The sequence below is a fragment of the Carlito syrichta genome, unplaced genomic scaffold, assembly GCF_000164805.1.
Source record: "Carlito syrichta isolate Samal-C Ts95f unplaced genomic scaffold, Tarsius_syrichta-2.0.1 Scaffold71390, whole genome shotgun sequence".
Classification (NCBI taxonomy): Eukaryota; Metazoa; Chordata; class Mammalia; order Primates; family Tarsiidae; genus Carlito; species Carlito syrichta.
In genome coordinates, this window is record NW_007015486.1 from 192,068 (window position 1) to 216,776 (window position 24,709).

Here is a 24,709-nt window from a genome sequence, read left to right on the forward strand (position 1 = left end):
TTCCTCGGCTCTTGGCGGGAGAGTGGGGAGTGGAGGCTGGGTCCTGCCCGTCAGAGGGACTAGCTGGTGGAGGGCTCTGTGCTGGGTGCCCCGGGATGAGGCAGGACTTGGTGAGCAGTGAGAGAGCTGAGCCTCAGGAGGTGGACCACCGGTGGACCACCGACTTCTGCGCAAACAGCACCCTGCACAGGTGGTGCCGTCGATGTCCACGGACATGTTGATGCTCCCAAAGCTGCTCACGATCAGGTTCAGCACAGCAGCTGAGGCCTCTGCTCTGTCTTCCCTGCCGTTGATCCTGATCTTCACGGGCAGCTGGCGCCATGCTGAAGAAGCTGCGCTGCAAGGCCTGCGCACCAGGTGCTGCTCCTCCTCCGACAGCCTCCACGTCTTCCTCTCGGGAGGCTCCCCAGATTCTAGCCGCTCCCGCAGCTGCTCCAGTGTGGTGGTCCGGGTCCCGGCCTGCTGGCCTACCAAGGTCACGGACACAGTCAGGCGGTGGGGCACAGGCACTGTTGTCACTGGGAGTCCATCACCTTTCCCGAGAGGGGTTGCCGGGGGTGTCCGAGGGCTACCGGTATTGGTGCTACTGCCAGAGCCAAGCCTGAGGGTGGGGAAGCAGATCTTGGGTGGGGAGAGAAGGGCGGGAGCCCGAGCGGCGGCAGGAACAGCAGCGGTGAGTAGTTGAGGAGGGAGGAGCTGTAGCTGGGCCTCCCACCGGTTGCTGTGCTGTCCGTGGCTGCCTGGAGCTTGGCGGAGCTCAGGGCTTTCTTCTCACACTGGTAGGCGTACAGATACTTCCTGTCCTGAGTCCTGAAGGTGAAGGCAGCCTTGGTGATGGTCGTGGGGAGGGTTAGGCTCTTGGTGATCTCCCTCCGGATATTCTTGTTGATGATCTCCACCAGGGCCCCCTTCTCGGTCACCAGCTTGTACAGCATGTACAGGTCCAGGATTCGCTAGGCCATGGTAGGAATTCGGTTGATGGGGGTCCCCCTCTTCTGCATGAAGATGAAGAGCTCATCCAGAAACTCTTTCCTTTCAGGATCACTGTCGAGTTCATATAACTTGGCAAAATCTCAAGAGATCTCTCTTCCCCAGCCTCCTTCCGTGTCATCACTCCAGGCCAAACCACATTCTGCTTGAGCTGCTCGTCCAGATTCCAGCTCAGTTGCCCTGCCATGGAGACCGAAGGTGGGGCCTTGGTAGCATCTTTGGTATGGTCATCTTTCACTTGCTGTCTGTGTGGTGGGAGCCCTGGTGCTGGAAGTACATTGGACACGGGGTGCTACTTTCTGCACATGAAATATTTGGAAGCAGCCTGGTTTCTTTTCAGCCACCTCTGCAATGTCATCATCTGCATCCCCATCTTCCAAGTTTCCTTCTCCTTCTGAATTCACACTGCCCCATTCAAAAACTCGAGCCACTGTTGTGACCGGTGGAACTCTGGCCAAGGGACCCACAGCAGGGCTCCAGAAGGCCTCCTAGGTGGGGCAGAAAAGAGCGTCAGCTGTGTGACCAGCTTCTGGGTGTACAAGAATGGGACTTCTCTCGTCTGCTGTCCCTGCTTCTCTCTGGCCTCCATCTGCAGGGGCACCAGAAGCGGTGGCTGCTGTTGCTGTAACAGGGGCTCCATTGCTGCCTCGGGCTTCACCCACAGAGTGGCATGGCTCTGAACCCAGCACAGCCTGCAAAGCACATGGGTCTACAACTGAGCGGGGCGCTCCAGGTCCTTGGGTGGCAGAGGAGGCAACTGCTCAGGCCCCGGCGCAGCAGCTGCACCTCGGACTCCTCTGAAGCTGGGGGCCACAGCCAGGGCCTAGTTTAGTGTTTCTAAAATATCAGGGGCCAGATGTGGTGGCTCAGCCCTGTAATCCCAGCACTTTGGGAGACCGGTGGAAAGATCGCTTGAGGCCATGAGTTTGAAACCAGCCTGGGCCACATAGCAAGACTTCGTCTCTACATAAAAATAAATAAATAATCAGAAATCAAAATCATTTATGTTTTGAGTTACTCAGATAACTTATATACGGCCTTAATATTTCAAATGAAGCAGAGTTGTACTCAAGCAACTTAATGCTTCTTCCTGGACTGTTGGAAGAGATCTTGAGCAGCAGGAAGAGGGTAGGTTCCTAGGCCCATCACTGCCTTCGCCTCATCCCAGAAGCCCACCCACTCCTTTTCCTGGGGCCGAGTGCTCTCTCCTTTTCTCAGGACGAGCCATTCTATGGTGATCTTCCCCCTGCTCTTCTAGAATAATTCATTTCAAACAGAACTTTCTTCTCTAAGCATCTGCCTTAGAAGACTCAAGAAGCAGGAACGAAAAACCCCTGTCCTGGACCATAAGACCGCTCAGACAGAGAACACCCAGGGGCAAAAGTTCAGAACAGAAGACTGCAGATGGGGTGGCTTACACAGCAGAAGTTTATTATCCCACAGTTCCAGAGTCTAGACGTCCAAGATCAAGGTGTTGTCAGTAGAGTGGGTTTCTTCTGAGATCTGTTTTATCAGCTCATCTTCTCTCTCCGGCTCCACATGTTCCCTCCCTCCCTTCTTCCTTTCCTTCCTTCCTTCCCTGTCGCCCAGGCTAGAGTGCAGTGGCACAATCCCAGATCACTGTAGCCTGAGCCTCCTTGGCTCAAGCAATCCTTCCAAGTATTTGGGACTACAGGCACATGCCATCATGCCCTGATAATTTTTGTACTTTTTGTAGAGACGAGGTCTCACTGTGTAGTTCAGGTTGGTCTCGAACTCCTGGGCTCAAGCAACTCTCCCACCTTGGCCTTTCAAAGTGCTGGGATTACAGGTGTGGGCCATCGTGCCTGGTCCCCCACATGGTCTTTTTCTATGTGAGTCTGTGTCCTAAAGGCCTCTTATAAGGAGACCAGTTACTTTGGATTGAGGCCAAATGACCTCATTTTACCTTAATTACCTCTATAAAAGTGCCATTGCCAAATACAGTTCCAGTCACTGGTAGTGAGGGTGTAGATTTCAGCATTTGACATTGTGGGGGGAGCATAATTCAACCCATAACATCATAAATATCTATTTAAAAATCAAATACAAAGAGTTTATTATATTCTGTAAAATAAGTTCCAAAAATAGCAGTATTGCAATTAATATCATAGCTAACTTTGTAATAAGTAAGTCCAGTCAACTAATTGTATTGTGGGTAGGTTGATTTTCTATTTTAGTGACTCCTGGAATACTCTCAGAGGCTACCAACATCTTTTTCTTTTTGTAATTAAGAGAATCTTAGTTTTTATTTGCCTGTATAGTTACTGTTGCCAAATGATCTCATCTTGCCCTTGGCTGAATGTTCTCAATACACAGAAAATATTTGCATGAAAAGCTAGTTTCAAAGGGGTAATCAAAAGACTTTGGTAAAAGAGAAGAACAAGAAATCTTTGATTTAGGATTACTTAGCTGACTGAAAAGAGAAAATCCAACCAGTTCTTTCCCTCCTTCGTAGTTTAGCAAGTAGCAAGCTCAGCAGATCTGAATGAGCTCAGAAAGAAAACGTAGACTGAGACCCTTAGAAACGGGATGTGGACTCCTTAGCTGGGCTCTGGTCTTCTCAGCAGGGAAGCTCCCCTATCACATGGTGGGGCAGGGTCCCGTCTCCTCCCCTCTGTCCACGGATGTGTACAGTGGCACACAAGAGAGTGGGGCTCTGGCCCTTTCGCATCCACTGTGCCAGCCCATGTATGTCTCATTCTCCGTGGAGTCCTGAGCCCACCCAGCTTCTGCCTCGAAGCATCCCATATCACCTTGGTCCTATGAGGCTGCCATGGGCAGTACAGGTGCCCTTGCATCCCACCCATGTTTGTTTATTTATTGATTGATCCGGCATTATACACTCCAACCACACCAAGTCCTTTTTTGCTCTCTGAGCCCCAGTTAATTCATTCTGCAAAATGCTGAAGCATATCAAAAGGATCTGTATGTTTTATGAGTCCATACTACAATTTTATACTTGAATGTAGATCTATTATCATTATTTGATAGAGACAAGTTCTCACTATGTTACCCAGAAGGGTCTCAAACTCCTGGTCTCCAGTAGTCCTTCCTTGGCCTCCCAAAGTCCTGGGATTATAGGCCTGAAACACTGTTCTTGGTCCAGATTTTTTTTTTTTTTTTGAGTTGGAGTCTCACTCAGTCGCCCAGACTGGAGTGCAGTGGCTGCTCCCAGCCACTGCAGCCTCACCTGCTGGGCTCCGGCGATCCTTCCACCTCAGGCTTCCAAGTAGCTGGAATTACAGGCATGCGCTACCACGCCCGGCTGATTTTTTGATTGATTGTAGAGATGAGGTCTCACTGCCCAGGGCGGGTCTCAAACCTGCAGGCTCAGGCAATCCACTCACCTCAGCCTCCCAAAGGCGCGGGATTACAGGCTGAGCCACAGAGCCCGGCTTGGTCCAGATTTTTTAAAAGTCTCATTTGTACGTGTAAAAGAGACAATATAAATGCCTTTAACCAACAGATAAGGAAAGAAAAATACCCCTTTCTTCCTAGAGTTTTAAAGCTTATTTTAGATGGAAAATTTAAGTTCACCTCAACCTTGAGTCTTCAACCCATTCCCTGCTCTGCCTCAGGCCACTCTTGTTTATAGAGGCAACTCTGAAATGATTTTAAAACTATGTATAAACTGAAGCATCCTTTGTCAATGTCATTGGCAGCTTCACCTCCAATGATCAGGCTGTAAAACATAAACATAATTCTGAAAAGCATAATTTTATAAATCCAAAACTGTCTGTGAGATGGCATTAGCAGCAAAGCCTTGCATCTCCTCTTTTGAGAGTTGCTAATGAGTTGCTTTCTAATGCTCTTTTGTTCAGCCTGTGGAATGCTTCCTTGAGAAGCTCACACGCAGATGTGTGGTGGTTTGGTGCTTCTTTGTCCGCCGCACACTCCTCACCCACACACACCTGCCCTCCTGGTCCCCCTGACTCAGTGGCCCAGCCCCCGCCCTCACCCGCTGGGTGCCCTGGCACCCACCCACTGGGCCATCCCCTCTTCTGCTCTCCCACAAGCCCACCCACTCATCTCTCTCCTTCTCCCCGGTAGATGTGTTCACACTTCCACAACTCAGCATAAAAAGCCCAAGAATGGTCCAGGGGAAAGCAAGAGCAAATTTTTCTAGTGACCATTATGTTTTGGTTTTTTTTTTTTCTGTAAATAACAAGCCTCATCCACAAATGAGTAATTGATAAACAGCTATTTTATGCTTAAGTGATGTTTTTTTCAAAACTTCCTCATACATAAGAACTGGGTTTTCTATTTTTGAAAACTCTACCAAAATGTGTATGTGTACATACTGAGTGTTGTAACTTATTTCAGTGAAAACAGATGCCCCATCTTTTGTCCAAATTAAAATATTTTACTCACATTTTGGAGTGAATGGGTGTACCGATGCAATCATGGCTTGTTGGAATGGTTATTTGTAAGGACAGTGTCAGAGCTGTAGCTGTAATCAACAGGCTCACCACAAGATTCATCAGCTATGAATTATGCTGGAACAATTCCAGAGCCAGCACTGGAAACAAGGGCCAGCCCTCTCATCCAAGCCCTGCTGTGGCCTCCCCAATCTGTGGGGCTGCCCGTGGGGAGGCAGGGAGGCTAGGCTCTGCCATTAGAAAGGTCTTCCTCCAATCACCCTGATCTTGCTATGTCTAATGTTCCACAATTAAAGTCATTCCTGAACCCTCTCAGTGCTTAAAGTAGAAAGAATTAGAAAGATGTTGCTGGAGTTTCTTCACATTCGTGGCAACTATTTTTATCCTTTCAAGGAGCTCAGATCATATGCCACATGGTGTGAACAGGATCTGTTCTGCAGTGTTATGAATCCAATCTTTAAGAAGAAATAGGAGCATGACAGAGGGTTTTAAGGAGTGCATAACTAATTTTGAGTTTGTGTATTTTGTCGTTTTGTTGTTTTGCTGTGTCAATATCATAATTGATGTCACCTCCTCGATGGAAGGCAGGGACTGTTTCTCTTCTTCTTCCATCTCTCCAAGGTATAGCACCAGGCCTGGCATGTAGTAGCACGCAATCCAAGACCGGAAACTTGCTTCATGACCGGCGAGCTCTCTTGTTGGCACTAAATTTTAGGGCCAACTTTATCCCATTTGATATGTACCAGTCTGTTGCTCTTATTTTGAATATAACTACTCTCTTCTGTAAATTTCTACAAAGTTTGATCTGCTCTCTTGTGTATGTTCTCCCTCTCATATCATATTCAATCTTAATGCTCTTACAGGCTCATAAGGACTTTGAAGGCAGATCTCGATATGATTTAACTTTATACCCTCCCCTAAATCAAAGCTCCGCACATAAAAATCACCTCATATAAAAAAGGAGCAAGCTGGGTGCAAAAGCAAGAAACAAGTACCTCCGGTCTATTCCAGAGCTGCAGCGGTGACAGGACTGCTACCAGCTTATAGTTCCTGGCTTCTGGCTAACAATGGCAGAATAAGCACAGGCATATCTCTCTTCTAAATAGGGCAGAGTGATGAGTAATGAGATGTTTCATAAATATTTGTTGGAAAGAGAACAGAGGAGGCTAACTGACCTAGCTTGAGAGGAAGCCACAGTCTAAAGTGTATGCAGTGGGGTGAATGGAAGATCAGAGAGACATTCCACCTTGAAGAACCTAAAGGAAACTCAAGACTTAGTGTCATTCCAGGCTCGGTAACATAGCAAGACCTCGTCTCCACAAAAAAAAAAAAAAAAAAAATCCAAAAATTCGCTGGGTGTGGCAGCTCATGCCTGTAATCCTATCATTTTGGGAGTTCCAGGTGGGAGGATTGCCTGAGCCCAGGAGTTCAAGACCAGCCTGAGCAACATAGTGAGACTTTGTCTCTCAAAACAGCAACAAATTAACTGGGGGTGGTAGCGCACCTATAGTTCTAGTTAGTCGGGAGGCTGAGATGGAAGGATCACCGAGCTGGGGAAGTTCAGGCTGCAGTGAACTCTGATTGTACCACTGTACTCCAGCCTGGGCAACAGAGTAAGAACCCCCAAGCAAAAAAGAAAAAAGAAAGGACATCACCAGCTTTGGAAGAGAATGGGGCGAGGGCAAAGTTTGAGATAAGTTGAAAACATATTTGGAACAAATACTTGGGCCCCAGGCAAAGAAAATCACCAGCCAGTCTACTTCTTCCTGCCCCAGAAGGAGATGAGAGACTTATTGTCGGGAGACACCCCATGGGAACAGCCTGGGCACTGGGTCAACCAGTCCCTTCATCACAGAGTATCTAGTCAGTGCATCACAAGGTTCATCACAGACATTAGAGAAAATACAATTCAATAGACTAGGTAGAAAATTTTAAAGCGGGCTGGGGTTGGTGGTTCATGCCTATAATCCCAGCATTTTGAGAGGCTGAGGCAGGAAGATTGCTTGAGCACAGGAGTTTGAGATCTCATTTCTACAAAAAAATCAGCCAGGCATGGTGGCAAACGCCTGTAGTCCCAATTACTCAGGAGGCTGAGGAGAGAGGATTGCCCGAGCCCAAGAGCTCAAGACTACAGTGAGCTCTGATTGTGCCATTGCCCTCCAGACTGGGCAACAGAGTGAGACCCTGCATACATATGTGTTATATGTAAAAAAAAGTAAATATTGTTTCATGATACTTTTTTGGAATATAATTTTTGTCAAAAGTGTTCAAAAGTCTGGCCACATATGGTAGCTCATGCCTGTAATCTCAGTACTTTGGAAGACTGAGAAGGGAGGATTGCTTGAGCCCAGGAATTTGAGACCAGCCTGGGGAACACAGCAAGACCTTGTCTCTACAAAAGAATAAAATTTGGGGATGTAGTGGTGCACACCCGCAGTCCCAACTACTCAAGGAGGCTGAGGAAGACAAATTGCCTGAGTGAGGAGGTCCAAACTACAGTGAGCCATGATTGTACCACTGCTCTCCAGCCTGGGTGACAGAGTGAGACTCCAACTTAAAAAAAAGAATTAAAAAATCCCTTCCATAGGCAATAAATTAGAGAATTTTTTTTTCTGAAAAAGCTAAGCAGATCCAGAAAAAACACCAAAATGTTTTTTCTACTATCCAAAAGTAGAGCTCACACTCTGCAATCCCCATCCATTCACAGAGCTCCTCGTCAACTTTTTAGCAGCCAATTCATAGATAATAATGGACAAAAAAGACCACCAGGCATGTAAAGCACACCTCTAACCTAGAAGGGAGGACTCAGCATGAAATGCAGAACATAGAACACAAGAGGAAACTACAGAGAATAGAAAAAATACTGCTTAAATGCTAATTTAGAGCCTCAAGAATTATGAGGAGATTAGTATCCATAAGATAAATCCAGAATTCTATTAAAAAACAAAAGAGGTGCTTAAAAACCAAACAAATATAATTTTTAAAACTTCAGCAGGATTAAAAGATAAAGTTTTAAAAATCTGCTGAAATAGAACCAAAGGACGAGTAGATGAGCAATAAGAAAGAAAGGATATGAGACTTAGAGAATCTATCCAGCAAGTGCTCCAGACAAAAAAGAAGTGGAGGGAAAATTCTACAAAAAAGGTTCCCAGAACTGGGGGCCAAAACTGAAATTACCTACTAAGAAGTCAGCACTACAAATGAAAAAGGGTCTGTACCAAGGCACATCATTAAGTGTCAGACCTGTGGGGATAATGAGAGAATCTCAAAACTTTCCCAAAAAAGAAAAAGGATTGAGCGTTATGCTAAAAGTAGGAATCAGAACACATCAGATTTCTCAACTATAATACTGGATTAGAGGAAAGCAAAGAACAATGCCTTAGGAATTATGAGGGATTTTTTTAAAAACCTGGAATGTGATACCCAGCCAAACTATCAATTAAGTGTGAGAGCAGAACAAAGGTAATTTCAGAAAATGTACCTCTCATGTATCACCTTGTAGGAAATAACTACAGGATATGATCTAGGAAAATAAGGGAGAAAATCAAGAAAGAAAAAGACATGATTATAAGAAATAGAGGCTTTATCACCTTACAGATGAAAGGGAAAATCTATGTGATATCTCCAAAGGTGATTTGAGCATAGCAGATCTTCAGGAATTCTAGAGAACAACAAGCTGAGATGGATCCAGGAGGACACAGGCCCCCAGGAAGGAAGCCTCTAGGGAAATTAAAAGTGAGTAGAGTGCTTCATGCATCTGAGTATTTCTGCTGGAGAATAGGGAATGAATTTGCGATAAATGTGTAGAAAATTAAGCAAAAATTAAATAAGATGATCATCAATTCCAGGGAAAGTAGAAATTTGTACCAAGAGCATCAGTGTAACCATAATATATTACATGCCACATCCTTGAATAATATTTTTGTCACCTTAATTGTATAAAAACAGTAATGACCAGAAAAAGTATTGGAAAATAACTCTACTGAAATAAGAAGAGAATATAAGAGACCAAATCCACATCATCCCCAGAAGCGAGTCATAATCATTTCTGGAACTGAAAAATCAAGAAATGGTGGTTTGAGATGAATCCCTAAAGAAATCACTGGAAGGGTTGAGCATGTTCACTTTTGGGAATGAAAATAGGACTAGAGCTTGTAGATTATGTGGAAAAAGGGGCTGCTTTTTCTTTTAGGCATTGAAGAGCTATTTGACTTCTAAAACTCTACATTTATAATGTAAATGAAAATATAAACATTTTTAGAGAAAAATGACAATATATAAATATTATTTTCGAGATATGAAGGTGTACATCCTGAAAACCAAAAAGAGAAAAACTTGAAAATGGTTTCCTATGGGAAGCAGGACAGGAGTGGTGGCTACTTCACTGTAACAATTAGTTTTGTAAACTTGTGTGGACATTACATTGAAAAACTTTTAAAAATAAAAATGAGAAGTTGCAGAATGAATTCAGGCACATGGCCATTTCAGAAGGACTTGGAGTTTTAGCTCCATGGGTTGAAGTTTCCTAATCTTTAAGATCTTTCCCATTTTCCTTGCAGAGAGTAGGGAGTAAAGGAGAGAACCTATTTGGAAATTCTGGGTGGACTGAAAATGATAGAGGAAGGTTCCCTTCTTTCCTCTTACAGATATAACTAGGACCTTGGTTTTCAGCAGCATAAACTCAATCTTCGAAAAACCCCTCTCTTTCTCTAGACTCATGAGGATACTTCTATTACACCTTGCATATAAAAGGAATACTTAGAGCACATAGGAATATTGAAGCTATTTTTTAAAAATGCCCTATGTGGAATAAGAAACGCCCTTTGTGTAACTCAACCTAGCAATGAGACCCTTTCTCCAACAATAGAGTGTAGTAAATAGTTTACTCACTCGACTTCTCTTAAGCTTTAATGATTTCTAAATGAGTTCCAGATATCATTTTTTCTAGTAATAATTAGAACCAAGTCACTTATTGTGGAAGGCTGTCAGCGCTGGACTGTGGTGTGTGCATTAGGAGAAGGGAGTTGAAAGTGAGCAAAGAAACAAATAAAAAGCACAATCCCATTCACAATAGCCCCCCCCAATGAAATACCTCGGCATTTTCCTCATCAGAGAAATGAAAGACCTTTACAATGAGAACTACAAAACACTGCTCAAAGAAATCCAAGAAGACATAAACAAATGGAAAAATATTTCATGCTCATGAATAGAAAGAATCAACATTGTTAAGATGTCTCTCTTACCAAAGGCAATCAACAGATTCAATGTAATACTCATGAAATTGCCAACATCATTCTTCTCAGACCTGGAAATGACAATACAGAAATTCATGTTACTAAATGACCAAGAATAGCCAAAACAATCCTTAGCAAAAGAAACAAAGCAGGAGGTGTCACGCTTCCAGACTTCAAACTTTACTGTAAGTCTACAATAATCAAAAGAGTCTGATATTGGTACAAGAACAAGCATACAGATCAATGGAACAGGATAGAGATTCCAGAATCAAAGCCTTAATTTCTCAACCAACTCATCTTTGACAAAGCCTCCAACAACAATCATTGGGGAGAGGAGGACCTGTTCAGTAAATGGTGCTGGGAAAACTAGCTGATCACATGCAGAAGATTGAAACATGACCCCTACTTATCACCATACACAAAAATTAACTCTAAATGGATCAAAGACCTAAACATAAAACCTCAAACTATAAGAATCTTAGAAAATGCAGGAGACATCCTTATGAAAACTGGAACTGGCAACCAATTCCTGATCAAAGCCCCAAGTGCCCATACCATAAGAGATAAGATAGACAAGTGGAACCTCATCAAACCGGCAAGCTTCTACAAAGCCAAAGAAACCATCACGAGAGTGGGCAGACAGCCCACCGAATGGGAAAAAATATTTGCCAACTAACAAAGGCCTAACATCTGGGATCTACAAGGAACTCAAATGTGCCGAAAAGAAATAAAACAAACAACCCCATTAAAAAGTGGGCAAAAGATATGAGTAGACACTCTCAAAAGAAGACATACGAGCAACCAACAGATACATGAAAAATGCTCAGCCTCACTAAATCATCAGAGAAATGTAAATCAAAACCACATTGAGATACCACCTAACTCCAGTAAGAATGGCCATCATTAATAAAACAAATAACGCTGGGCTTGGTGGCTCAGCCTGTAATCCCGCACCTTTGGGAGACTGAGGTGAGTGGATTGCTTGAGCCTGCGGGTTCGAGACCCGCCTGGGCAACTTGGTGAGACCTCATCTCTACAATAAATCAAAATGAGCCAGGTGTGGTAGCGCGCAGCTACTTGGATGACTGAGTAGTTCCAGCTACTTGGATGACTGAGGCGGAAGGATTGCCGGAGCCCAGCAGGTCGAGGCTGCGGTGGCCGGGAGCAGCCACTGCACTCCAGTCTGGGTGACAGAGTGAGACTCCAACTCAATAAATAAATAAATAAATAAATAAATAAATAAATAAATAAATAAATAAATAAATAAAACAAAACAAATAACAACAGATGCTGGTGAGGATGCGGAGAAAAAGAAACACTTTTACACTGCTGGTGGGAATGCAAACTTGTACAACCTCTTTGGAAGACAGTGTGGCGATTTCTGAAAGAACTAGAAATTGATCTTCCATATGACCCAGCAATCTCCCTATTGGGAATATATCCTGAGGAACTCAAGTCATTCTACAGTAAAGATACCTGCACATGCATGTTTGTTGCAGCTCTATTCACAATAGCAAAAAATAGAACCAACCATACTGCCCATCAAAGTTGAACTGGATTTAAAAAATGTGGTACATATACACAATGGAATATTAGGCAACCATAAAGAAGGACAAACATATGAACTTTGCAGCTACTTGGATGGATTTAGTCTATCATACTCAGTGATCTATCACAGAAAGAAAGAACAGAGTACCAAATGTTCTCACTCATAAGTGGACCTTAAACAATTATTATAATACTATAAGAAAGGGATTGGCAGTAGTGGGAAACTGCCAAGGGACAGGGGGCTGGGATTGGAAGTTGAGGGAAACTCCCAGGGGAGAGAGGGGCACACCTCATCAGCAAGGTACCTGTATAATGAACATTTGTATATCTAACCTGAATTGTACCCCACTTCTTTAAAAAAAATTTTTTTTAAAAAAGGAGGAGGGAGTTGAGAAGTTGATCCCACAGCTCTTGAGATAAACAACTCCCTGGATCAGTAACCTTTGGCCAAGAGCAGCCACACTGTTTTACTCAGCAAGGTGCAATTAGAATTTTCTTTGGGGGTCATGTCATGAAAAAGGTTGGACAGCACTGCCTTAGACAGGTGCCCCTAAAAAAATTCCTTAAGAACTGATAGTCATTTAGATAAATTCTTGTTCAGAAATATTGCATAAACTTTTTCAGGTTTATTGCATACATGTTCAGATAAATTGTATATATTAATTGATTTTTTTATGTTTCCAAGTCAGAGTAAAAAAGTCATGTAAAGTTAAGTTTATGAATGAGTTTGGATTAAATTCAACTACAAGTAATGCAATAGTGACCTCAAGAGAGTAGTTTGAACAATTCGATCATTAGTCTCTCCCGTAAAAAGAATTCTGGAGAAAGCCAGACCAAGTCTAGCATGGTGGCCTCATAGTCATCTGAGATCTTGGCTACTTTCAGCTTTTGCTGGAGTCTCGTCCGCCCGAAGCAAGAACCGGCACATCCACACCCCAAAGACAAAGAGCAGGATGCAGAACAGTGTGACCTTTCCCAGGAGGAGACTTCCTGGAAGCCACCATCCCCTCTCCACCGAGGTCTTATTGTGTCACCTGGCTACACACAGCCTCAAGCATGATCTCAATGTGTGATCTTTTACCTGGGTGGCAATATGTCCAGCTTGAAACAGAGGAACTACTAGTGTGAGAGAGAAGGGGAGAAGGGATATTTGGTAGGCAACCAGCAGTCTTCATACCACGTTTCAGTAACTGGCATGTAATTAATCTCAAACAAAAGCAATCTGTCAATTCGTTATTTTATATATACTGCTAGAAGTGTTAACATAAGCCTTAAGAAGACTAACTAGAAAATTTATTGTTTGGAGTTTGGATTACATATTTTTGTTGGATTTAATAATTTAATGATTAAGGCAGTGTAGGTAAGTGGTAAAGACTCAGATTTTGAAACTGACTGTCTGGCTTCTATTGATTAGCTGTATAACCCTGGAAATGCTACTTAAATGCTCTGTGCCTTGTTTTTCCTTTTTTGTAAGATGGAGATAATAGTAATCAAACCCACCTATACAATGTCCGCTTGTATACTTAATGCTGAAGTGTACCCCACATCTTTAAAATAAAATATTTTAAAAGTACCCATCTAATAGGATGTTGGAAGGTTAAATGAGTTAATAACATACATGTAAAGTTCTTAAAATTGTGTCAGCAATTATATCTTTCTTTTGAATTAAAGTCTTATTCTTTTGAATCATAGGTAGCCATAACAATCTGATTCTCTGTTAAGCATTTCCAAGAATGCAATGTTTTCCTGGTTTTGTATTTGTAGATTCTTGAAAATGCTGATCCCAGGAGTCCAACCATAGGGCTTTACTTGAGCAAATCAATGTTATGTTCCATAGTAGCATTATGAGAAGGAAAGGAGTTGGCATTGGTAAAATTGAACAATAGCTGGCTTGTCTCTTTTCGCTCCCTTTCTCCCACTTCTTCCTTTTAATAGACTGGGCTGGTGAGATCACCCCCCCCAACTCACACAGTCTGACAGCCTCATGCTGCCCCAGGGCTGCACAGATTCTTGGGTCTTTCTCCTCCCGCACTGTAGATTCCTTGCCGGTGGCTCTTCTCAATCATGTTCTCTAATCATTTCTGACTATTTAAAAAGATTAAATTGCCCAAACTGGGACAAAAACACCATTTCTGCTTCTGTATTATTTTTTGGTTTTTTAAAGTTTTCCTTAAACATCTCCACAAACAAAGAAGGTCTATTTTCCTTTCATAAAAATGATATTTAAGATAATTTTTGAGATCAGGCACTGTGGTTCAGGCCTGTGACCCCAGCACTTTGGGAGGCCGAGGCAGGAGGATCCCTTGAGTTCAGGAGTTCAAGACCAGCATGGGAAACTCATCAAAACCTTGTTTCTAAAAACAAATCCAAAAACTAGCCGGGTATGGTGGTGCATGCTTGTTGTTCCCCAGCTACTTTGGAGGCTTAGGTGGGAGGATTGCATGAGCCCAGAATGTCAAGGCTGTGATAAGTGGTGATCACGCCACTGTACTCCAGCCTGGGCAACAGAAACCCCGACTCAAAAAAAAAATTTTTTTTGATAAGTAGTTACATTACAACTACAGTCAACATACTTTCCTAACTTTTTTGAATAATAAAAATTGTATTAAGGAAGTTTCAGAAAGAAAGAAAAAAATTCATATTTTCAGTACCCCGTGACTTTCATCTTTGGACCTAAGGTACTGCTTCAGTTATTGTGGTTTCCTTTCTAGAAGGCTAGCATGGTGGCCTCGTTGGAGGGGGTAGAGAATACGTGCCTCATCATTTTTCTAGACAAAACTGGAACGTTACACACATTCCTTCTGCTCGTAGTCTATTGGCGGGAACTTGGTCACATGACATTATCTAGATTCAAGGAAGGCTGGGAAATGTGGTTTGTAGCTGGGCTATGTATGCCACATGGCTTTTAATATATTCACAGGGTTGTGTCTCCAACATCACAATCCATTTTAAAACATTTTCATTACCACAAAAAGAAAGAGGTGGGAGTTCTATTACCAAAAGAGCAAAGAGGAGAACAAATATGTAGTATGTTAGTAGTCTTTGCTAGACAAATATATCACAGTTGAAGATGATTTTATTTTGCCTCTTTTTAAAGGGTTTGTTTGCTTTTTGTTTTGGGCCAGGTCTCACTCTGTCACCCAAGCTGGGAGTGCAGTGGCACCATCAAGGCTTACCGCAGCCTCGACCTCCTGGGCTCAAACGATCCTTTTGCTTCTGCCTCCTGAGTAGCTGGGACTACAGGCGCACACCATCTCACCCAGCTAATGTTTTGATTTTTTTGTAGAGATGAGGTCTTGCTATGTTGTCTAGACTTGTCTCGAACTCTTGGCATGCAAGATCCTCCCGCCTCAGCCCCCCCAAAGTACTGGGATTGTAGGCATGAGCCACTGCATCCAGCCTATTTTGCTTTTTATGTAACATTATATCAAGAGTTTTGTTTGCCATGTTACTACATGGTCTTCATAATCACCAAGCAAAAGCTTTATAATAATATGCTGAGAGTATAATTAATAATTTAATTCTTCCTATTGTTGAAAGGGTAGATGCCTTACAGTTATTCACTGCTATAAACATTGTCACAATACATCTTTTCATAAGTATATATATATATATATATATATTTTTCATCTTTTGGGAATGATTCTCTTAAGATGAATTCCCAGAACTAGAATTACTAGGTCAAAGGGTGTGTGAACATTTTCTGATTCTTAATGTTTTTGTTCCAGATTGGTTTCTGAGAAGGCAGTTGTCAATTGGTTCCCAAAGGAAATGTGCACACATTTTTCTATAAATGTGGGATGGGAGACATATTCACATAGCCTTGCAGGTAGAATATTTTCAGTTTTCAGGTTCTGGCTAAAAACAACACAACTTGGTTCCAAATCCCTTATTCTGCCACTTCCTAGCTATATAGCTGTAGGCAAGTACTTTTTCTCCCCGTGCCTCCAATTTCTAATTTTAAGATTGAGAAAGCAAACGTTTCCCTCATGAAGTTGTGTGGTAATCATTAAGGCTGTTGACAAATTTTTGTGTTACCATTTTCTAGACACATATTAGAAATGCAAGTTCTCACCTCCTTGAAGACGGACTTGACCTTGTGGCTTATTTTAGCCAATAAAAGGAAGCAGAAGTAATATGTGTAGTCTCAGGCATATGTTTTAAAAGTCTGTGTGTGATTGGCTGCTTTTTTTCCCCTTTACCATATGACTGGAAATGTTCCAGATAGGACCAGCTCCTTAGCCCAAGTCCTAGAGCAAAGGTTGCATGCTGCGGAGCCAAGGCCAACATGGGATGGATAAGTACATTGAGCGAGAAAAAAACCTTTGGGTTTTTTTAAGCAACTGAGACTTTGGAGGTGTCTGTTATTGCAGCATGACCTAGCCCACCCTGATTGAGGCAGGTTTCCTCAAGATTCATGAGGTAACATGTGTAAGATGTTGGAACAATGGTGGAGCATTAATGTATGTCCCTTGCTATAATAGTAACTATCATTCATTCATTCAGTGCCCTAAAGTGCCAGGATTTATATATGTTATTTTTAATCTTCAGAACAAGTTTGCATGTTATGAAAGCCTCCATTTTACGAAGGAGATAAACAGAGCTGGACTGGTTAGTGTTCTACCTAATGCCAACCAGCTAGCAGGCTGCTGAGCTGGAATTCAAACCAGGGCTATTTCTCGCCATCTTTCCCTCTTTTCCTTGGCTTTGGACATTTATGGCCTTAGTTTATTTCATTGCTATTTACATCATTGTGTTACCTTCTTTACATCTGTTTAGTAAATTCACATTTATTTTTGCAATAAAACCTCTATTTTCTTCAACTTGTTGCAAGATAAACAGAAATAAGTTGAGTCAAAGGTATAGTAGTTCACTATTCAAGTTCCTGCTTGTTTGCCAGAAAACTCATGAACTCGAGTACCCGTTTCATTTTTCTTGGCTTGAATTTGCCGGGAGCTGTTAAGATTTACATGCTTATGAAAGGGGAAAAAAATGTTTCAAAATTGGAGGGAGTGAGTCAGATTAGGATGAGTTAGATTAGATTCAGCAAATTCTCAAAGTTTAACATTTATGAACTCTGTCTCTATTTTAAGGACTTTATTGAGATATAATTCACAGACCATACAATCTGCCCATCTAAAGTGATTAATTTGTGGCTTATAATATACTTATAGAGTTGTGTTTCCATCACCCCCAATTTTAGAACATTTTCATTACTTCAAAAAGAAATTTTATACCCATTAGCCTTCTTCCAATCCCCCCTCCCATTCCCCAGCCCTAGGAAACTACTCATCTACTTTCTGGACTCGGTCTCTTTTTTATGGTGGCTTCCAGAATGCCTGTTTCCCACTATCCCCAGAAAATGGCTCTTCCTACCTCCCACCCCAACCTCACCTCCAACTCTGCAAAAGTTGGCTTAATTATTGTTATTTCAAAGCTCAAACTGTTTTTTAATAACTGTTTAAGTTTGAAAATTAAATATAGAGACATGATCTCACTATGTTGCCTAGGGTGGTCTTGAACTCCTGGGTTCAAGTCATTCTCCTGCCTCAGCCTCCCAAAGTGCTGGGATTACAGGCATGAGCCACGCCTGATCCAAAGTTCAAGTTCTAAAGTGTCTAATATAATAGACTAATTTCTTCTAATTTTTTTTTTACTTTATTAAACTTAGAATTTCCACGTAGTATAATACTGAAGGTTTTAAAAAAAGTATGATGATTTCTTTTTTTTTTTTTTGAGTTGGAGTCTCACTCAGTCACCCAGACTGGAGTGCAGTGGCCGCTCCCGGCCACCGCAGCCTCGACCTGCTGGGCTCCGGCGATCCTTCCGCCTCAGCCTTCCAAGTAGCCGGAATTACAGGCATGCGCTACCACGCCCGGCTGATTTTTTGATTTATTGTAGAGATGAGGTCTCACTGCCCAGGCGGGTCTCGAACCCGCGGGCTCAGGCAATCCACTCACCTCAGCCTCCCAAAGGTGTGGATGACAGGCTGAGCCACCGAGCCCGGCTTAAGTATGATGATTTTAAAGCTTTCATCTGTTCATGATCTGATTATCCAGTGTGTGGAGTTTTGAAAAATATCTTCTTCTCTTTCACTGTATTCATATGAGGTATTTCATAACTTGTTAGTACTTCAAACTGGTAATATAAAGTGGTCAAATAAATGAGATTAAATTACAATTGCTCCCATTTATAACTCTGGGCTTTAGAAAGTATTGTTAGGGGAAATGGAAAGAACTGAAATGAGAAACAGTCATCTGTGAATTTTAGTGACCTATATTCACAATTACAGTGAAGTGTTTCTGATTGACTTATAATGTCCATTGCCATGGACAATTATTGACGACTTGTTGAATCGGGCTGTATTTGTCACTATGAGACTCACATTATCAGAATCATATTGTTGGAAAAAATTACTTCTAGAGCTATTACTGACTTTCAAGGTCTGTTGACAGAAGAAATTTCTTAAGCTAATACACTGTACTCGTGTTAAATGAAATAGAAGCCATAAGAAGCTAAGCGAGCAGAAGGTGGGAGAGAGAAGAGGTTTCCCTGGGAGTTAAGACATTAATGAAATGTTGGTCTTTATATCCTCCTTAAGATGGTATTTCTTTTCTCTTTTTGAGTTAGGCCCTCACTCTGTCACCCAGGCTGGAGTGCAGTGTCACAATCACAGCTCACAGTAGCCTTGACCTCCTGGGCTCAGGTGATCCTTCTGACTTAGCTTCCCTAGTAGCTGGGACTACAGGCACGTGCCACCATGCTCGGCTCATTTTATACATTTTACATTTTGTAGGGTCTAGGTCTTTCTATGTTGCCTAGGCAGATCTTGAACCCCTGGGCTCAAGCAATCCTCTCACCTCAGCCTCCCAAAGTACTGGGATTACAGGCATGAGCCAGCACACCCAGCTGAAGACAGTACTTGTACCACATTCTGAATGGAGGGTGAAATAACTCATTGATGGGGGGTCTGGCTCTAGTCTTTACTTGTGCCGCACCAACTTGCTTCCTGTGTGTTTTGGATACGTGTGGTGATAGCAACCTGGGACTCTCTGGTAAAGCCCAGTTGAAAGCTATGTGAAGCCTGGGCATGTGAGATGGAATGAGCACATCCGAGAGCTGTGAACTGTGTTAACATCATGGGGCAGTTATGGCAACGGAAAAACAGTGTTCACAGCAAGAATGCAGAAAGGGCGAGGGCTTAACACAGGGAAGGAGCAGGCATTTGGCCGGCAAAGAGGATGTGCCTTTTCTTTAGGCAATGGACTTTGCCAATGCTAATGCCGCCCTGCTCAGAACCGCCTTGTTCTCATGAAGACCTTCAGCAAGTGTCTGTTCAGCAACTACTATGCTATGCAGAAGCATTGGGCTGGAAACTGCATGATATACTGTAGAAGCCACAGCATCCCTGTCCTCAGGATCCTGTCGAGAAGTACAGACTGTGTTTGGAAACCGATAAGTCCAGTGTGTAGACTACAGTGTTAGTGGAGAAAATGAAAGACGGGCTGAAAACGTGTACTGGACACAGATTCCTAGGTTCTTTTTTTTTGAGTCAGGGTCTCATTCTTTTGCCCAGGCTGAAATGCAGTGGCACGATCACTTCATGAGCCTTCTGGATTCAGCTGATCCTCCCACCTCAGCCTCCTGAGTAGCTGGGACTATAGGAGGGTGCCACCATGCGTGGCTAATTTTTTTTTAAATGAGGCCTTGCTATGTTGTCCAGGCTGGTCTTGAATTCCTGGGCTCAAGCAGTCCCGTCACCTCAGCTTCCCATTGTGCTGGAGTTACAAGTATGAGCCACTGCACCCAACTATTGTTAGGTTCTTATTCTTTTTTCTGATCTGTGTATTTATTCACATTAAGAACATTATAAAGGTACAGGATAAAATAATGTTTCATTGTATGGTTAATATATGCTGCCTATTATAAAGAATACAATTCATTTTAATTTTTTGTTTTTAATTTTTTATTAATACAGTTTTATAAAATTTTTCCTATGTCAAAACAACTGGTACCCTCATGCCCACACATGCACATGTTAGGTTCTTGAATGTCAAATTCATATGTTAGGACTTTATTATTCAGAAAGTGAGGCTCCACTGAAGTATTTTTAACATTAAAAGAAGGTGATGAAAGCTGTTTCTGGCTATTTGTTCACATTTTTGTAGTCTCATTGATGTGATCTTTTTTTAGATGGTAAATTTTCAGTGATCAAAAACAGTGTCTCTCTTGCATCATGTTTGATGCAGTGCTGTAGAATATGCTTAGTATTTAGTTCATGTAAATAGCAGCTGTTATAAAAAATGCATGTGTTCTTAGAAAGGAAGGGATAAAGGACCCTGTTGTTCTTAATATTTATGTAGCTAAACTGCCATCCACCTCACCAAGGAATAATAAGAAACCCTGGCAACGGTGGCAAACCAATGACCCAAGAAGGTCATTTTTAAATCCTAGTGAAGTTCTCGGGTACCATGGGACATGGAAGTGCTATAGTCTGATGTATCCTGCTTTATTGACTCAGCATTTTTTTCAATATTGTGTCGATAGATAGATTCCAGGGGATTAACACACATTTAGATCATCTAAGACTCTGGTTGAACATAAACAATCTTATCCCCTTCTTTCGTTGCTCTTTCTATCATCTGTGGGGTCTCCTGAACTTGAGTCACTTGTCATATGGATGGGATGCCACTGCAGACAAATCCTGCATTGTATGAAGGGGAACCCCCCCAAAATTGAAATTATCTTTTGGAGGATGGGCTTCTTGTAGTGCAGGCTTTCTCCGGCTAGATAAGTGTTCTAGAAACCCATTGGCATCAGGGTACCAGCTAGTGTTGTGGTAAGAAACTGCATTAGGCTTCAGTGAATTTTTCTGTGGCAAACGGGTGACTGGTTCTTCTACCATGACAACGCTCCTGCCCACGTCGCGCTGAGTGTTCGGCAGTTTTTGACCAAAAACAACATGACCCCTGTGCCCCACCCTCCCTGTTCACCTGATCTTGCCCCTTTGTTTCCCTGATGAAAAAAGTCTTCAAAGGGAAGCATTTTGCCTATGTAGAAGAGGTGACACAAACAAACAAACAAAACAGCAGAAGCTCTAAAAGGCATCAAAACTGACAAGTTCAAAAGCTGTTTTGAGCAGTGGGAAAAGTGCTTTGATAGGTCTATTGCATCAAATGGAGAGTACCTTGCAGGTGACTGAAGTTTAAACATGTAAATAAACACACAATTTTTTATAAATAAATTCCAGGTTTTTTTGGGGTCCCTCTCATATCTGAAAAATGGACAAATGAAAGTTTGCAACAGAGATGAAGGGAAGGAGGATGATGGTGGCTGTGGCCAAGTCCGGAATGGTTCCTTTAGAAATTTAAGGAGGGAAAACAAGAGTTCTTGTTGTTTCCAGAAATAGAGCTGCTGCCAGCCTCCTTCTATCCTCCCTCTCCCTAGCTGTAGAAGAACAGGCAAGCACATGCCGGCTGGCGACTTTCCTGCTTGTGACAGCTCCGGTTACCAGTGTGCAGAGAGAGATTCTGGGGCCAACATCCCCAGACCTTAGGGAACAAAGCAGGGTGGGCTGGGATGAGGTGAAGGAAGTCAAAACGAAATCAAATGAGGAGAGGAGATGACGAGATGAAGAGGAATTGTGGGGTGGCAGATACAGGGTGAAGGCTGTGGAAGGCTGGGTGGGGGAGGCTAAGGCCATGAGACAGAAGCCAAGCCGTGCGCCGCCTGGGCGTGTGTCCGGGAGCTCTGTGGGTGTGTTTGCAGAGGAAGCTGTGGGGGCATGTGTGTGCAGACTGGATGTCAGGGAGGGGCTGCAATGGGAGTAGGAGTGGGAGGGTGTTACAGTAGGGTGTGGAGTGTGGAGAGAAAAAAAGCGGAGGGAGGGTGAACTCTTGTGGGTGCCAGGAACACCCATTTCACAAAGGAACATTGCTAGCGGCCAGAGAGGCGAAGCTCCTCTGTGGGAACGGATCAGCTCCCTACAGTGGATTCTGGCCTCCGGTCCCACCCCGGGATGTCTGCCAGATGTCTGACCCAGGAAGGGAGGGACACAGCTTCTGGATTTTTACCACACCCTGATCCATACTCTTTCCCAGGGACCAGCACGTCTGCTTCTGTGCTATCATGGCATTGGTCACAGAGCAGTGTTTCTAGGCAGGCAGTCTGGTGAATAGAACTGTGCATTAGAAATAAATGCGCCCCAGTCTTGGTGTCTTCATGAGCTTCTTGATGGCCTTTGAGACCCTACTAGGGTATTCCTGTGTCTTGCTTCCCAAACTTTCTAGTAACAGGAAGGAATGCATTGATCAGCTAGGGGAAATACGGTGGAGAACTTAACCCTGAAATGAATGAATAATCACAAAGACCCAATTTTGGTGTCAAATTTTAATTCGTCGTAAGGTAGAATTCTTACTAATTAGAGCTGTCCAAAATCAAGAGATATGGACACAGGAGGTGCTGTGTGTAATGTTAGGCCACAAATTCAGATAAAGTGGAGATGACCAGCTGTGTATTTTGGGAGAATTCCAGCAGCAAATACAGGTATACTTAAGATACCCTGAATAATAAAGAAAATAATAAAGAAAATAAAAACTAATAAATAAAAACTCTGAGATGTTATGATTCTAGAACTATACAGTGCTCTAAACAATACTGAATTATTTTGGATATTAAAGTGTCTTAAATATAAAATAGTCAATATATTAAATGACCAACCAAGAAAATGTCCACTGTGTGATTGACACTCATACTGGACAGGATACACAGCATATGATTGCAGAAAGAACTTGAGACCCAAATTTTCCATGGTAACCAAGTTTTCCATGGTAACTAACTATAGAGAAAGAAGCCTAACTGCTGAGTATTCAATAAAAACAGGTTGGGTGAGGCATGGTGGCTCATGTCTATAATCCCAACACTTTGGGAGGCTGAGGTGGGAGGATTGCTTGAGGCCAGGAATTTGAGATCAGCCTGGGAGACATAGCCACGTCCTGTCTACAAAATTTTAAAAAATTAGCCAGGTGCATGTACCTGTAGTCCCAGTTGCTTGGGAGGCTAAGGTAGGTAGATGATTTGAGCTCAGAAGTTCAAGGTTATAGTGAGCTATGATCGTACCACTGCACTCCCACCTGGGTGAGACAGCAAGACCCTGTTTTTAAAAAGTAAAAATAAAAATAGGCTGGAACTCTCATCAGTCAGTTATTCCTGAATAGCCTCTATGTATTTCTGTGAGAGATCCAGTTCAACTTTGTGTTGAACTGAAAGAATGCTAGTGGTTTTCTCTCTGGTGATTGAAACCTTTCAGATGTTTGTTGACCACCCAGTTTGGACACATCCTATTTGCTTGTTTGAGAAATGGTACAAAGTCCTCAGAACTTCTGTTTTCCAAGTACCATTGATAAGACTTCTCAAAATTTAATGTGCACTTGAATTACCTGGGGATCTATTAAAATGCAGATTCTGCTTTAGTAACCAGGGGTGAGGCTTAAGAGTCTGTATTTCTTTTTCTTTTCTTTTCTTTTCTTTTTTTTTTTTTTTGAGTCAGGGTCTCACTCTGTTGCTCAGGTTGGAGTGCAGTGGCACGATCACAACTCACCATAGCCTCTACCTCCTGGGCTCAGGCTATCCTTCCATCTCTGCCTTCTTGTTGTTGTTTTTTAAATAGAGATAAAGTCTCTTTATGTTTCCCAGACTGGTCTTGAATTCCCTGAACTCAAGAAATCCTCCCTCCTTGGTCTGCCAAAGTGCTGGGATAATAGGCATGAGCTACCACATGTGGCCAAGATTCTGTATTTCTAAGAGATCCTGACACTGAATGTCCACAGGCCACTTATAGAAGCAGGACATTAGAAGGAAGCAGTTGGGAAATTCTAGATACTCACCTGTCTTCCTGGGCAAGGACATAGGATGGATCAGGAGAATGAGGTCAACACTATTGCATCCATGGAGTCACAAAACTAACAGTGTAAAAGGAGAGCAGCCTTGTCACGCCACCTAAAAAATCATCATTTGGCTCTTTTCAGTGGTGTAAGAGACCTGGGTGGGCTGAACTGGCATCCATCTTCCTAGGGTGGTGACAATGTGGTCTCTTAGGGGAAATGTCAGGAACTTCTTGGGAATGCCAGACTCTGTTGACAAGTAGATAAGCTTTGTTCTGGTCCCCTCTTCCCTGCTGATCTCACACTTCTTAAAACATGACTTTTCCAGAAAGAAATTTTTGGCCTTTTTTTTCAAGATTTTGACCTCTACTAATTGTCTTAATGTCTTCTAAGGATTCAAATGGTAAAGAATTTCAGGTGTGACCTTTCCTGGGAACTCTTTAAGACTCCAGATAGGATAAAGCTCTATCAGCAAAATGTTAAACTGGGATAGGCAGAAAAGTATATGAGGGGAGACCCCAAAACCCTGGAATTTATTTATCAAAAATTGTGTATTTATTCTTACATGTTTAAACTTCAGTCACCTTCAAAGTACTGTCTGTTTGATGCAATACACCTATCAAGATGTGTTTTCCCTTGCTCAAAAGTTTTTAAA

At 42.6% G+C, this 24,709-nt stretch overlaps 1 pseudogene; it reads right to left on the reverse strand.

Moving 5' to 3' along the window:
- Positions 1–50: 50 nt before the first annotated feature.
- Positions 51–24,709, reverse strand: part of LOC103254558 — a 30,774-nt pseudogene continuing 6,115 nt past the window's right edge.